Source organism: Chiloscyllium plagiosum, unplaced genomic scaffold, assembly GCF_037043375.1.
Source record: "Chiloscyllium plagiosum isolate Xiang-an unplaced genomic scaffold, Cpla_swu_hap1 HiC_scaffold_35, whole genome shotgun sequence".
Classification (NCBI taxonomy): Eukaryota; Metazoa; Chordata; class Chondrichthyes; order Orectolobiformes; family Hemiscylliidae; genus Chiloscyllium; species Chiloscyllium plagiosum.
In genome coordinates this window covers 65348693-65360753 of record NW_028270173.1, presented here as the reverse complement: position 1 = coordinate 65360753, position 12061 = coordinate 65348693, and the positions used below count along the sequence as shown (strand labels likewise).

Genomic DNA, 12061 nt, shown 5'->3' with positions numbered 1-12061 from the left:
ACACTTGACTGTAAATGAAGAATTTGGTCTATTTCTTCCAATGCATGTTATTTATAAAAAGGCTTCACGAGTAAAGATGCCATTTAATTGTCTATCCACTGATATTTTACATTATGCTGACTGGAAATTTGAGTTGTGGATGATTTCCTGTTTAAGTGACACTATTGGCAGTAGATTCCTCATGGTCTATTTATTTATACGGATGCCTATTGATACATTTCGCACCATATGCCTGGTTTTCATTTCTTATTTTAATATTCTATTCCAAATGGAATAGGTTGCATCGTCAGTCTCTGTGGCGCAATCGGTTAGCGCGTTCGGCTGTTAACCGAAAGGTTGGTGGTTCGAGCCCACCCAGGGACGATGTATTTTTTATCTCGCCCCTCGCTCTCCAGGCACATTTCTGATCTTTCCTGTGGGGCAGCACGATGGCATAGTGGTTCGCACGTCCCATGTTGCTCACTTTCACCACTTCATTAATTTTTCAAGATGAGAACATCCAAAAGTCACGTTGTAGTTTCACACAATCATTGAGACTGCGCCATCCAGACACTTCATGGAGAATCATAGAACCCAAACAATATGGAAACAAGCCCTTCAGCCCAACAAGTACACACCAACCCTCCCCGCTCTGATTAATGCACCAAACACTATGGGCAATTTAGCAAGGCCAATTCACCTGACCTGCACATCTTTGGTCTGTGGGAGGATACCGGAGCACCCAGAGGAAACCCACGCAGACACGGGGAGAATGTGCAAACTCCACACAGACAGTCGCCTGAGGCTGGGATTGAAACTGGGAGACAGCAGGGCTAGCCACTGAGCTACTGTGCTATCCCCTAAAACGGCGGTGTATAGAACCCCAAAGGTTGTTGTGGTTCTGTTCGCCGAACTGGGAATTTGTGTTGCAGATGTTTCGTTCCCTGTCTAGGTGACATCCTCAGTGCTTGTGAGCCTCCTGTGAAGCGCTTCTGTGATCTTTCCTCCGGCATTTGTAGTGGTTTGAATCTGCCACTTCTGGTTGTCAGTTCCAGCTGTCCGCTGCAGTGACCGGTATATTGGGTCCAGGTCAATGTGCTTATTGATTGAATCTGTGGATGAGTGCCATGCCTCTAGGAATTCCCTGTCTGTTCTCTGTTTGGCATGTCATATAATAGTAATGTGGTCCCAGTCGAATTCATGTTGCTTGTCATCAACAGAAACACAACAACGAGCACCCCAGCTACAAATCTTCTCACAAACTTTGAACCCCAACAGTGTGGAAGCAGACGCTTCAGCCCAACAAGTCTACACTCAGCTTCTGAAGAATACCCCAGTAAAACTCATTCTCCTACCCTATTATCTCAGATTTACCCCTGACTAATGCACTAATCTACACATCCCTGAACACTATGGATAATTTAGCATGGCCAATTCACCTAACCTACACATCTTTGGATTGTGGGAGGAATGCGACGTATGTATGGAGAACGTGCGAACTCTATGCAGGCAGCCGCCCGAGGGTGGAATCGGGCCCGGGTCCCCGGAGCTGTGAGTCAGCAGTGCTAACCAGCTGCCCAAATTCAACCACGTCATTCAGAACCATTACCCTATTTAACCCCATAACTCTGCAAGTTTACTTTCTTCAGGTTTTCATCAAATGTTTATCAAATTTAAACATATCAGTGACTCACCAACAAACAATTTGGAGGCATAAATACCAGATTATCACAATCTGTACAATGCATTCATTTGCATATTTCTCCCCACAATGCACAATGCGGTAAGGCTGAAACCCTTAGTGGGATCAAATAACGGAAATCGCTCTTCACGTCATGATTTCATTGATCTCAAATCACCAGAGAATCCAATTAGAAAAGAAAACTCGGCATTTAGAATATCAAACTTAACTATTAACTTATTACCTTACAGAAGAATGGAAATGGATATTATTACAAAACAAGTTTCAAAACTATTCTGAAGTTTCATTAATTGAATCAAATTCTTGCTATTGTCACGGATTTTAAAAGTCTGACACATGATCTCTTTCCATGCAGAAGGACTTTCCAACATGGCTAGCCATTTGTTCCCACTGGGATGCTGTGCTGATCCATGTTGGTATTTGAAACACGTCGGCAACATTTGATGCTTCATCCTCCGGGTTCCAGTGAATACCATCAGCGCTCAGATCCTGCTCCAACATTTAACAAAACCTGGTCTACCCTCAGTCCACCCATATGCACTTTTCCCATAAATACTTTCCATTGTGGCTTAAAACATGTTCTGTCTTGAACATGCACAGTTCATAGTCATTGAGAATTCCAAGATGCACAATTCCTGTTGGCAAATTTCTTCTCATGCTAAATTATTGATATATTATTGACTTATTATGAGGTTCTGATACGATGCTCTGAACTTCCCAGCCGAGAGAAATGTTTTCTTAGATTCAACCCTGCCCGACCCCTGATGAATTTCCATTTCCACTCAGTCTACTTCTCATTTCATTCGTCGAAATTTCAAGAAATATACGTCTGCTCATTTTCTCTCGGAAAACCACTCACATTCTCTCGAACAAATCTGCCCTTCATTGAATACGCAACCAAAACTGCTCCTAGGTTTCATCTAGGCTCTGCAAAATTGAAAACGACTGTAATCTGTTACTCAAAACCTTCTGTAACAAAAATCAACATACCATTTATCTCGTGGAAATAAAAACAGAAGTGTTTGTAAGGATGTGATTAACTCCGCATTAACTAATTTTGAAAATTCACTTTTACTGTTAAGAAACATGTAAAACATGAGGCAATGTGTAATAAGAAAAACTTTATATCGCCAGCCCCACATTTTATTTTTAAGTATCAGCCTTCAAATACAATTTGGAGTGTGAGGTAAGCTCACAAATCAAGGCCACAAAACCAATCAGGGTTTTCATGATCGACGATTTGTATTCAATGGGCGCAATAGATGCTAATAAAATCATGAAGGATGTGGATAAAGTGAATAGCTAAGGAGTCCAAAGGTAGAGGGCAGAGATTTATGGTGACGGGGAAAGATATTTTAAAAGAGTGTGGAGTAAATTCTTCATGACGTGTGTATTGTATATTAGAATGAGCGGCCAGATGAATGGGATATTAACAGTACGGGTGTAGAGCGATATGGGGACATACTGGCAAATTGGATTCAGTCAGATGGGATGCGTGGTCGGCACAGGAAATTCCTGATGAAGGGTTTATGCTGGCAACATCGACTCTCCTGCTCCTCGGTTGCTGCCTGGCCTATTGCGCTTTTTCAGCGGCACCCTTTTGGGCTCTGATTCTCCAGCTTCTTCAGCCTTCTCTTTCTCCAAACAATCACAGTAATACTGGTATCCCTCCGAACCCCCTGCATCATTTCGCTGCAAAGATCATGCCCAGCTTCCTCATTAAAATATTTAATAAATCGCCCCCAATTGTTTCCTGTGTGAGGGAAACCAGAGGTTCACAACTCTCTCAATGATGGAATTCTCCCTTCAGTCCTGAATGGGTAGCCCTTATTCGTCGATTGTGACCCCGAGTTTTGTGCTTCCTCAACACGCTCAATCTAGCCTGTCCCCTGTTCCATTACGATTTTGTATATCTCTATAAGATCTCCAGTTTATCCAGTCTTTCTTCATATGTAGTCCTGCCATTCCTGGAATCAGTCTGTTGAATCTTCGCTGGATGACCAGGTGGATTGGTGAGCGTTGGGAGAGGCAGGCAGATCATACAAGATTCTCCTGTGGCTTTACCCCCACAAACAAATATACCATAAACAATACTGTTGGTGGAGACAGCCAAAAGAGTAGTGGCGCAAGAGAGATGCTTGTGGCTGATACAGAAGTTAAGACATTTAAGGGAGACAACAGAACAACCAGGAATGAGGAATATGATGAATTAAATTGCATTCATTTGAATGCAAGAGGTATGACAGATAGTGCAGATGATTTCAGGGCATGGGTGGGAGAGTGGGAAAGGAATATCACAGCTATTGCAAAAGCATTGCAGAGAGAAGAGCAATGCAGATAGCATAATGTTCCAGGGAACAAGAAAACTAAATCACAGCAGGATTCATACTCTTAATGGTAAAATCCTAAGGGGTGTTGCTGACCAAAGAGACCTGAGAGTGCAGTTTCATGGTTCCTTGAACGGAGAATTCCAAGTATATGGGATAATGAAGAATTCATTTATTGTGCTTTCCTCTCTTGGTCAGAGCATTGATTAGACTATTAGGATTGGAGCTGAAAATGTGTTGCTGAAAAAGCGCAGCAGGTCAGGCAGCATCCAAGGAGAAGAAGAATCGACGTTTCGGGCATGAGCCCTTCTTCAGGAAGGGCTCATGCCCGAAACGTCGATTCTCCTGCTACCTTGCATGCTGCCTAACCTGCTGCGCTTTTCCAGCAACATATTTTCAGCTCTGACCTCCAGCATCTGCAGTCCTCACTTTCTCCTAGAGTATTAGGATGTCAAGTTGCGGCTGTACAGGACATTGGTTAAGAAGCGTTTGGAATATTTCATGCAATTCTGGTCTCCTTCCTATCGGAAGGATGTTGTGAAACTTGAAAGGGCTCAGACAGGATTTAAAAGCATGTTGCCAGGTTGGGAGGTTTTGAGATACAGGGAGAGGCTGCATATGCTGTGGCTGTTTTATTTTTGGAGCGTCAGAGGCTGGGGGTGACCTTATAGAGGTTTGTAAAAATCATGAGGGGCATGGATAGGATACAAAGAAATGGTCTTTTCCCTGCGGTGGGTGAGTCCACAACTCGAGGGCATTGGTTAAGGCTGCCAGGGGAAAGATATAAATGGGATCTAAGGGGCAGCTTCTTCACGCAGAGGGCAGTGCTCTATTGAACGAGCTGACAGAGGAAGTGGTGGAGGCCAATACAATTACAGCATTTAAAAGGCAACTGGATGTGTACATGAATAAAAAGGGATGTGGGCATGGTTCTGGCAAATGGGAGTAGGCTAGGTTAGAATATATGCTCGGCCCAGTTGAGTTGGAGTAAAGGGTCAGTTTCTGTGCTGGATGTGGGCATGTGGGCATGGTTCTGGCAAATGGGAGTAGGCTAGGTTAGAATATATGCTCGGCCCAGTTGAGTTGGAGTAAAGGGTCAGTTTCTGTGCTGCATATCTCTATGACTCTGTGATTAAGAGAGGAAGGCGAGTTGCATTTTTGACTTGGGAAAATATTATGGCCGTAGTTTGAGATGAGATTCAAATGAGACCGTCCAGTGATGCTATGTGGGTGAAATCAATAAATAGGAAGAGCGTGCTCACTTTGATGTGATTGTACTGTCAACCTGCAATTAGTCAGCAGGAAATGAAGCAAATCGGTAAGTAGATCTTAGATAGTGAGTGAGTAACCAGGTTGTAATAGTCAGAGATGTTACCCTTCCAAACATAGACCGGGACTGCAATCGTCTTCAGGCCTTCGATGGGGAGGAATTTGTTAAATCTATTCAAAAAAAATCGCAATCAAAAGTCAGGTGGCCCTACGAGAGAAGTGGCAAAAATCAACGTCCTCTTTGAAACAAAGTGGGGAAGTAACTGAGTTGTTAGTGGGGGAGAAGCCTGGGACAAGTGACAATAATTCTACCGGTGTTAACATAGTTGTGGAAAAAGATAGTTCCGAACCACAAGTTAAATTACTAAATTGGGGCATCGCCCATTTTGATGGTATCAAACAGCAACATTCAAAACCTGTTTCAGGCAGGCAGTTCGACGTTAAAGAGTTGTGTGAAAAGTTGAAGGCGTTCAAAAGTAAGATATCAAGATTTCAGACCCATTGTGTTCCTGTTAATTTGAAGAGCAAAGTTAGCAAAGAAGGGGATACTGATTGGCTAGAGATAGGAAGGCACTGGTCAAGAAAAACGAGGAGGCATATGCCAGGTAACGATGGATAGGGTCAACTGAAAACACAGAGGAGACTTCAGTGATGTTGTAGTCCATTTGGAGGGAATCAGAAAGGCAAAAATGGAACATGAGGTAGTTTGTCAGATGGAGAAAAGGAGAATCCAAAGAGATTCTGCAAGTATGTTAAAGGAGTAACTAGGATTATAATAGGCACCCCTTAGAAACAACAAGGCTGCCTTAGCGTGGAAGCGCCGGAGATGGATGAAATCCTAAAATTAAAAATTGCTAAACAAGTATTAACGGTGGAGAGATATGAAAGCTCTGGGATTACTGGCAATTAATAGTGATGCCTTGAAAAGAGTTCACACTGGAGAAGACGAGGAATTGAAGCTCTCACAATGCATAAAGGTAACTAATAGAGTGAGACAGGGATCAGTGCTGGGGTCTTAATGATGTACAAATAGGTAATAGAGTGAGACAGGGATCAGTGCTGGAGCCTCAGTGATTTACATTGTAACAAATGGAGTGAGCCAGGGATCTGTGCTGGAGTCTCACTAATATGCAAGGAAAGTAATGGAGTGAGACAAGGCTCAGTGCTAGTGTCTCAGTAATTCCCAGTGTGACTAATGGAGTGAGAAAGGTATCACTCCTGGGGTGTCAGTGATATTCAAATTAAGTAATGAGATGAGACAGGGATAGTGCTGAGGTCTCAGTGATATACGTTATAACGAATGAGTGAGACAGGGATCAGTGTTGGCATCTCAATAGTTTGCAGTGTAACTAATGGAGTGCGACAGTAATCAGCGTTGTGGTCTCAGTGATTTGTACTGCAACTAATGGAGATAGACAGGTATCAATCCTGAGGTGCCAGTGAAATACAATGTTAACAATGAAGTGAGACTGGAATTAGGGCTGGAGTCTCAGTGAATTACAATGTAACTACAGGAGTGGGACAGATATCAATGCTGGGGTCTCAGTGATATATAATATAATGCATGGAGTGAGACAGGGATCAGTGCTGGGATCTCAGTGAATTATTATGTAACTAGTGGAATAAGAGAGCGTTCAGTGCTGAGGTCTCAATGACTTAAAATGTAATTCATGGAGTGAGATGAGGATCAGTACTGGGCTCTCATCGATTGACATGATAACTCATGGTCTGAGACAGAGATCAGTGCTGGCAACTCAGTGGTTTACAGACTAACGCGTAGATTCAGACAGGGATCAGTGCTGGCGTCTCACTGAACCCCCAATATAACTAATGGAGTGATACAGGGATCAGTACTGAGGTCTGAGAGAGAGAAAAGTTCAGTAATAGAGTGAGACAGGGATCAGTGCTGGAGTCTCAGTGATATGCAATGTAACTAATGGTGTGAGACTGGCATCAGTGCTATGGTCGCAGTGATGGACAATGTAACTAATGGAGTGAGGTACGGATCAATGCTGGGGTCTCAGTGATTTATAAAGTAACTAATGGAGTGTGACAGTGATCAGTGCTGGGGTCTCAATGACTTACAACTTAACTCATGGAGTGAGACAGGGATCAGTACTCGGCTCTCAGTGATTGACACGATAATGCACGGAGTGAGACAGGAATCAGTGCTGACAACTCACTGATTTACGGTGTAACTCATAGATTGAAACAGGGATCAATGCTGGGGTCTCAGTGATACGTAAGTTAAGTAATGGAGTGAGATAGGGATCAATGCTGGGGTCTCAGTGATTTATAATGTAACGAAAAGAGTGCGACAGGGATCAGTGTGGGTGTCTCAGTGATTTACAATATAACTAATGGAGTGAGACAGGGATCAGTGCTGGGGTCTCAGTTATTTACAATGTAACGAAACTAGCGTACCTAGGATCAGTGTTCGCGTCTCAATTGTTTATAGTGTAACTACTGGTGTGAGACAAGGATCAATGCTGGGCTTTCAGTAACTTACAACGTAACTAATGGAGGGAGAGAGGTATCAGTGCTGGGTTCTCAGTGATTTACAATGAAATTCATGGAGTGAGACGGGAATCTGTGCTGGAGTTTCAGTGATATGCAAGGTAAGTAATGGAGTGAGACAGGAATCAATGCTGGGGGTCTCAGTGATTCCGAATTCAACTAATGGAGGAAGAATGGTTATCCCACAACCCACCCCACACTGCCCACCACCAACCCCACGGCCAGGATAGTTTCCATGCCTCCCAACAGCATTAACAAACCTACCTGCTCGGACGTTTGTTGCAGTGTGATTCAAATCCTGCCATTTGTGCTTGTTCAGCCTTCCTCAAAAATGGTGCCAGATATCCGGGAATTTAAAACAGTCCATTTTGCACCAACTCTTCAACCACAAATACATCTGTACCATTTTCTTATTGCAAAACTCGCTGACACTCGCCAGAAATGATACAGATATTACAAAAAATTTGATTTTTTAATCTACTGTGTAGCTCCCAGCATTCTTGATGCAATGCCTCATTCTGTAATTTAGCCGTATCAGCAGGTACCACGATCTCTCACTCATCAGGTTGAGTACTTGCGAGTATTTCTTCGTTTGGCAAATAATAAAGCCATTGGCAATGATGTGAAAATTTGAATCCGCATGTCAACAGAATATGATAGAATTTACTCTGCAATTTGAGAGGAGAAGCTGGAATGTGATGCGGCGATATTACATTTGAATAAAGACGTAGAGAAAGTATTCCTTATGAAGGACTTATGCCTGAAACATCGCCTCTCCTACTCTACGGATGCTGCCTGACCGGCTGTGCTTTTCCAGCCCCACACTTTTTGGCTCTTATAATTGAATAAAGGCATGTGAGAGGAACTGGATAGAACTAACTGGGAGAGGAGCCTACCATGAAATGCAGCAGAACAAGTTTCTGGTAGTGATTCGGGGTACAAATTCATGTGTAGGATTAAGAAGCATGGTAAAAGGAGGATCAGGCAACCATGGCTGTCAAGGGAAGTCAGGGGCAGCATAAACGAAAAAGGGAAGCATGCAATATGGTGAAGGACAGTGGGCATCCAGAGGCTGGGAAGCCCGCAACGACCAACAGATGACAATTATTCAAAGTTTGGGTGAAGATTTGTAGCTCGGGTGCTCGTTGTTGTGGTTCTTTTCGCCGAGCTGGAAATTTTTGTTGCAAACGTTTCGTCCCCTGTCTCGGTGACATCCTCAGTGCTTGGGAGCCTCCTGTGAAGCGCTTCTGTGGTGTTTCCTCCGGCATTTATAGTGGCCTGTCCTGCCGCTTCCGGTTGTCAGTTTCAGCTGTCCGCTGTAGTGGCCGGTATTTTGGGTCCAGGTCGATGTGTTTGTTGATGGAGTTTGTGGATGAGTGCCATGCTTCTAGGAATTCCCTGGCTGTTCTCTGTTTGGCTTGCCCTATAATGGTAGTGTTGTCCCAGTCGAATTCATGTTGCTTGTCGTCTGCGTGTGTGGCTACTAAGGATAGCTGATCGTGTCCTTTCGTGGCTAGTTGATGTTCATGGATGCGGATCGTTAGCTGTCTTCCTGTTTGTCCTTTTTAGTGTTTTGTGCAGTCCTTGCATGGGATTTTGTACACTACATTAGTTTTGCTCATGCTGGGTATCGGGTCCTTCATTCTGGTGAGTTGTTGTCTGAGGGTGGCTGTTGGTTTGTGTGCTGTTGTAAGTCCTAGTGGTCGCAGTAGTCTGGCTGTCATTTCTGAAATGCTCCTGATGTACGGTAGTGTGGCTAGTCCTTTGGGTTGCGGCATGTCCTCACTCCGTTGTCTTTCTCTTAGGCATCTGTTGATGATCAGATGCCTAAGAGAAAGACAACGGAACGAGGACATGCCGCAACCCAAAGGACTAGCCACACTACCGTACATCAGGAGCATTTAAGAAATGACAGCCAGACTACTGCGACCACTAGGACTTATAACAGCACACAAACCAACAGCCACCCTCAGACAACAACTCACCAGACCGAAGGAAACGATACCCAGCATGAGCAAAACTAATGTAGTGTACAAAATCCCATGCAAGGACTGCACAAAACACTATATAGGACAAACAGGAAGACAGCTAACGATCCGCATCCATGAACATCAACTAACCACGAAAGGACACGATGAGCTATCCTTAGTAGCCACACACGCAGACGACAAGCAACATGAATTCGACTGGGACAACACTACCATTATAGGGCAAGCCAAACAGAGAACAGCCAGGGAATTCCTAGAAGCATGGCACTCATCCACAAATTCCATCAGCAAACACATCGACCTGGACCCAATATACAGGCCACTACAGCGGACAGCTGAAACTGACAACCGGAAGCGGCAGGGACAGGCCACTATAAATGCCGGAGGAAACACCACAGAAGCGCTTCACAGGAGGCTCCCAAGCACTGAGGATGTCACCGAGACAGGGGACGAAACGTTTGCAATAACAAAATTTCCAGCTTGGCGAACAGAACCACAACAGATGACAATTATAAAAGGACGGAGAGGGTTAAATAAGAGGGTAAGCTAGCAAGTAATATGAGAGAAGATAACAAGAGATTCATAAGTTCTTGATTGCAAAAGGGATCAAAAGTTTCAGGGAGAAAGAGGGAAAATGAGGGTGAGAACATTTTGGCCATGATTGAATGTTGCAGCAGACTCGATGGGCCGAATGATCTAAATTCTGCTCTTATATCCTATGGTGTATCCTCGAGGATTGTGGAGAACAATTTTGCCAGTTAACATATGCAGTTTAACTGAAATACAGTTAAAACAAAGCATGTTAGATGCTGGATAACAGGCCAAACTAAACCAGCCTCCTGATCCCTGAATTTAAAACATAGTAAAACTAAAATTATTGAATGACCTTCAAAATCGTCAAGTTGTTCCTCATCTGACTTTATAAATTACACATAGCAGACACCAAATTTATATTCGACCAAAAAAAAGCTAACAATTTGATACTAATACTGTCACTTAAGCAGAAAATGGATGAAAAGCAAGACAATGTGTTTCATATTTATGGTCTCTCCCCAACCTTCATGCCAGTACCATGCACTCAAACAGAAAAGCAAAATTTAAGTGATAATTTGAAAGCAAAGTAAAGAATTCCAATTTGCCAGTCAGCGGTTTCACAATGGGTCCTAAACCTTCATGAATCATTGAACAATGTGTTGTTTGCCAAACATATGCAATTATATAATCTTGAATTCCAAGTAACTGGTTCTTCCAAATATTTTCTGTTAACCACTGCTGACTTTTAATTGATGCCTGACATATTGGGGTTCCTCCCTCAATACCTTCATCATTTTTTTGAGCATATAAGTACAAAATGTAATGCAAAGCAACTTCAATCCGATGGCTTCTAATACACCCTCCCCCACCACCACCGCCTCACACGTTTCTGCCCAAGGCCGAGATCAAACCTATCCTTTCTCTTCATTTCTCACCATTTTCTGCGATTTGTCTCGCCAACGTCGTTCTACCCTTGTTTGACCAATTGCAAATCAAAACAGTACCGACCACTTCTTCAGCATTAACATATCCTGGTGCCTAAGTGATCTTAGACCATGAAATAAACTGTGACCAACTTTCCAGACCAGTTTTCAAAAACAATAGCAATTTATTTGTTCTCTTAAAAACAGAAACATCAAGCAGCTGTGCAAAGATTAATTCTCATCTTCAGTCCACAGTTCCAAACTAGCACTGAGACAAAATCAAAATGAAATTGTGAAGTTTTCAACGGAACATATGTATATTTCAAACAGTTCATAAATAATCTGATATTGGTGATGTGTTTAGATGTTATACTTCAGGACATTTAGTTAACCAATGCATCAAACATTAAAAGCCTGACACTGAGTTTCATTTTTATTCCAAATCAATCTATGCATTCAGTTCCCGCTGTCCAGTAGTCACCATCTAACACTGGCCTGCAGAGCATTCACATCATTAAGAGTTGTTCGTTTTGCTACTAAGTCTTGTCTTCCCAAGGCGAAATTTCAAGGTACCCCTTTGTATTATGCTCTCTAAAGCTAGCTCTTTTCTTCTCAGGAACTCCATAAAATATTCACACATTAACCAAGCATCTGGTCATCTTAGCTAATACCCATTAATGATTTTTGAGGCAATTTATATACGCTTTGAAAACATGCTTGTCAAGTGCTTGTTAATACATTAAAGGTGAAATAATGCCAGATTATGTTGTTTTATCTTTGTTACAATCATGGACGTTCGGACGTAAGGCTCCAATTCCCATC

At 42.9% G+C, this 12061-nt stretch overlaps 1 non-coding gene across 1 annotated transcript; it reads left to right on the top strand.

Moving 5' to 3' along the window:
- The first annotated feature begins 289 nt into the window (after positions 1–289).
- trnan-guu (transfer RNA asparagine (anticodon GUU)) lies at positions 290–363 on the top strand. Its single transcript has one exon. It is a non-coding gene; the product is annotated as a tRNA-Asn (tRNA).
- The last annotated feature ends 11698 nt before the right edge of the window (positions 364–12061 follow it).